The following is a 5,283-nucleotide window of genomic DNA, read 5'->3' as shown; positions in this document are numbered from 1 at the left end:
ATTAGTCCTAGAGTCAAAGTGTTCATACTCTTGAGTGAGTATTGTCTTCCTGTTCTTCTTAACTGTTTCAGTTCCTTGACACCTTGTCTCCAGTGCATCCCATATCTCCTTAGCAGTCTTGCAGTTGATTACCCTGTTTGACATTACATTATCAATGGCACTATGCAATAAGTGACGTACCTTGGCATCCTTAGCAATAGATGCTATATCTTCAGCAGTGTAATCATTCTTTTCCTTTGGTACGGTCATTGCTGCTTCACCTGCAACTACAACAGCGAGCTTGGTAGGTTTGTGAGGCCCTTCTTTGATTCTATCAAGGTATTCTGGATCTGTTGCTTCCAGAAACATGGTCATCCTTACCTTCCATATGGGATATTCAGATGGTCTCAATATGGGAACTCTGATAGTCTCATATCGACTCTGAGTTGATGTCTTTGATGATTCCTCAGTTTTGGTAGGCTTAGTTGGAGTTTCTGTGTCAGACATGATTGTGTTTGGATCTTAAACTGTATGTGTGTTAACAGATAGCTCTGATACCACTTGTTAGGTCACACTTTCACTGTAGAGGGGGTGAATACAGTGTTTATTACAATCAAATCAAACTTCAAGAACTTATGTAACAGAAAACAAACTTTATTTAAACAATAAACTCTGTTACAATCTGGAACTGTTATCTCTCAGTGATGAACAAAATATCACGAGAGCTGCTAGGGTTATAATAAATAATATTCTCGATAATGATAACACTTATAGTGTAAACCCTATGTCTGTGTTTATATACTACACAGTTACAAGATAATCGCTAATTGATATGGAATATAATTCTGCTTCCTAAAATATATCAATCAGATATCTTCTATTCCAAGTATTCCATTCTTCACGGAATTCCTTCTCCATGCATATCTCTTCTTATGTTTATCTTGATCTTCTTAACTTTAATCAGCTACTGTCCTTATCTGATCGTCCTTCAGCACTTAAGTTCTGATATCTATCTCCTGATAACATAAGTACTGATATCCCTTAAGTTCTGACTTCCAGTATAAGTACTGATCAGTTAAGTACTGATTTGTTCTGTTCAAATAAGATCTGAAATCTAAACATAAAACATATTAGCCATGACATTATCAAATATATCTAACAGGTTTAGTTCTTAGTCTCAAGGGATAATTATAAGGGCTCTACTGGGTATAGGAATTTGTACACGAAGATAGTGTATGATCAATAAAGGATCTACCCCTTCCAGTGAAGGAAGAGAATGTTCAATGCTGATCCACTTATGTTAGTTCAGGAATCTCTGGCCAGAGTGAATGAAATTAGAAAGGAGTTTCTAATTTACATTAAATAGAACTGAGCATAGTGAATGGGAAAGCAAGTGATTAAATAAGATAGGCTTGACACAAGTTCCATGCCTTGTATTTAATCGTGACATTGCAGGGTAGAAGGAATTAATTATACGGTAATTACTCACTGAATAGGTTCTTGGTATTCTAAGCAGTGAATTCGTATTATCCGGATAGTCACGATATGCTGAGAAGTATCCCTCACGATGTAGAATAAATATGATTAATTAATTAATCATATTTAATGAATTAGAGAATTTATATAAATAATGATAAAATAGTTTTATTATTTTTTATTTCTACTACCGGCTTAATATTGAACCTACAGGGTCACACCATAAAAGAGAATGATTTAATGGTGGAGGAATTAATTAATAATGGCTGATAATTTCTTATTTATGAAATAAATAATTAATTGGAAAATTTAATAATTGATTAAATGAGATTTAATTAATTATAAATTAATTAAGAAAAGGTTCTTAATATTATTAATTAAGAATTTAATTTTTGGAAATTAAATCAAGAGAGAGAATTATTTCTAAAGTGTTTAGAAAAAGGATTAATAATTAAAAGGTGTTTTAATTATTAATGAGAATAATAAAGGGTTAATAATAATAATATTTTATGGGAAAATTTTCAGCTGAAAATTTTGCCTATAAATATACTATTATAGACCCTATTTTTGCCTAAACCAAAAAGATTTACAAAACCTTAATTCTCTCCATCTCCTCCTCCTTCATTACATCGTTTTCTTGGTGGATACCGGTGGAGTGCTTCACACTTGAGGAGCAGCTGCTAAGGATCTCCATTCATCATTTTTGAATCGCCATTAAAGACCTCCATCTTTCCATTAACGTAAAGCTTCTTAAGGTAAACATACTGAACTACGAATTAAATATTATTTTTCGCATGGATCCATCTATTCCAGTGGGGGCTACGTGGCCCCTCCTTGTGGGTCCCACTTATGCAATCTTGATCAAGCTATTGTATCACTCAGTTTGTGTTACATTTGGGCCAGTTAGTGTTACAGTAGGTGCCTATTGTAACGTTTTCTTCTCTGTTACTATAGATCAGTAAAGTGTTACAATAGGGTGTCTATTGTAATGCTTGTATACGTAACGCCCCTTGGTGTTACAATAGACCTATTTTAACGCTTTTGGGGCCTATTGTAACACCATTTAGGCATTACAATAGCCCATTTATGGCGTAGTGATAACTAGGCATCTACTCAAAAGTCTCAGCGAAAGGTATGTTGATGTGAAGTTTCTTGAACACCTCCAGAAACTTCTCAAATTGCTTGTCCAGCTTTTTCTTCTGCACCCGCTTAGGAAAAGGTGGTGGAGGATAGATCTGTTTCTCCCCTGTATTACCCTCAGGAGGAGTGTGCTGAACAGTAGTCTTCCTTGATTCCACTTCTACTTCCTGCTGCTCTACTTCTTTCTCAGCCTCAGCTTCTTCAGTCAACACTTGAGTTTGTTCGGGATTCGCAACCTTTCCAGACCTTAAAGTGATTGCCTTTACCTTCTTCTTAGCTTCCCTCTTTCCTGGCACTTCAGTGTCACTAGGTAGTGTACCAGGCTGACAATTAAGCAAGAAATTGGCAATTTGCCCAATTTAATTTTCCAAGGTCTTGATAGAAACGGGTTGACGCTTGCACATAAGTTTGAACTCCTCTAATTTAGATTTCTCATTGGCTTGTTGCAGCTGGAGTTGTTGTCTTGGTGCATATTGCGGTTGCTGAAAACCAGGGGGGTTGTACTGCTTAGCTGGATACTGCTGATAAGGCTGTTGAACCGCATTATAAGTGTTGCTCCAACTGAAATTAGGTTGATTGCGGTTGTTGGGATGATAAGTGAAAGGAATATGTCCTAAGTCCAATCATGTATTAGGATTTAGGAATAACTTTTATATAATCTGTTTTGATTTCATTGATATTAATAAAGACTTGTTTTGTTTTTATTACGGGCTTTATCTATTTAAGTGTTTAAATAAGATATACCATAGTTTAGAGTAAAGCTTTTTATGGATTATGATGAGATCATAATAGTGAGACCTAAAAAGATGATAACTCTAAACTTAAATAGTTCCTGGTCATAGGATTACTAACTGGTAATTAATAATCCGCAAAGATCGGTACATACTATGTTTGCTTCATTATGAAGGATGTCTGTTCTCATAGACATTTGTGTGGTGACACTATAGCTAGTATGTAGGTGCTTATTATAGAATAAGTTCACTGAACATGACTCGCACAGCTGAACAACTGATGGAGTTCACTCACGTGTCAGCAGTTGTTCGCATAGTGATAGTTGTACAAGTATCCTTAGACTTGAGGTCATCATAGTCATCTTGTGTACACTGAACTATGCTTTGGTTTAGTTCTTAGTCTCCAGGGACAATTATTAGGGCTCTTCTGGGTATAGGAATTTGTACACGAAGATAGTGTATGATCAATAAAGGATCTACCCCTTCCAGTGAAGGAAGCGAATGTTCAAGGCTGATCCACTTATGCTAGTTCAGAAATCTCTGGCCAGAGTGAATGAAATTAGAAAGGAGTTTCTAATTTGCATAGAACTACGCATAATAAATGGTAAGCAAGTGATTGAATTAGATAGGCTTGACACGAGATCCATGCCTTGTATTTAATCGGGACATTATAGGGTAGAAGGAGTTTATTGTACGGTAACTATTCACTGAATAGGTTCTTGGTATTCTAAGCAGTAAATTCATATTATCCGGATAGTCGCGATATGCTGAGAAGTATCCCTCACGATGTAGAATAAATGTGATTAATTAATCATATTTAATAAATTAGAGAATTTATATAAATAATGATAAAATAGTTTTATTATTATTTATTTCTACTACCGGCTTAATATTGAACCTACAGGGTCACACAATAAAAAGAGAATGATTTAATGGTGGAGAATTAATTAATAATTGCTAATAGTTATTTATTTGTGAAATAAATAATTAATTGGCAAATTTAATAATTGATTAAATGAGATATAATTGATTATAAATTAATTAAGAAAAGTTCTTGATATTATTAATTAAAGGATTTAATTTTTGGTAATTAAATCAAGAGAGAGAATTATTTCTAAAGTGTTTAGAAAAAGTATTAATAATTAAAAGGTGTTTTAATTATTAATGAGAATAATAAATGGGATAATAATAATATTATTTATGGGAAAATTTCAGCTGAAAATTTTGCCTATAAATACACTATTATAGACCCTATTTTATTCGAACCCACATCGAACCCGAAAACCCAAAAAGTTTGGAAAACCCAATTCTCTCCACCTCCTTCCTCCTCCTTAACATCGTTTTCTTGGTGGATACCGGTGGAGTGCTTCACACTTGAGGAGCAACTGCTAAGGATCTCTGATCGTTGTCTCTGAATTTAATTTAAAAGGTTAGATTCGATCCCTCGAATTTTTATTCGTGATTTATATGCTTTTATTTAGATTTTTTATGTGTAAAAGCATTTTGCCATGCCCCCGCTGCGTTAAAAATCCATCACTGGTATCAGAGCATAGGTTGTATGCATATAGATCTGTGGTAAAAATTTCAGAATTTTATGTGTTTGTATGAATTAATTATGATTTTTACAAGTTATATCATGGATTAATTTTGTCTGATGAGAAATCGTTTCTCAGAATAATTTTGAATGTTGATCTGGGTTCTACAAGTGTTGTAGATCGTCTGGGTATTTTTTTCATAATTTTAGGATGTATAGATTTTTTATTATGAATTTTTGAAGTTCTTATAATTAAATTCGTAATTAGATAAATCATATATATATATATTATTTGTAAGTATATATATATGTACATCTGTAAGTCATCTACATATGCGGTTGTTGCTGTTTGATTACTGTTGCACGGAAGACAAAAAAACAGAGATTGTCAGGCTCGTTTTCCGAGGAAAAGCTGTCGGCTGC

Source organism: Apium graveolens, chromosome 6, assembly GCF_009905375.1.
Source record: "Apium graveolens cultivar Ventura chromosome 6, ASM990537v1, whole genome shotgun sequence".
Taxonomy (NCBI): domain Eukaryota; kingdom Viridiplantae; phylum Streptophyta; class Magnoliopsida; order Apiales; family Apiaceae; genus Apium; species Apium graveolens.
Note: the sequence above shows the minus strand (reverse complement) of the source record.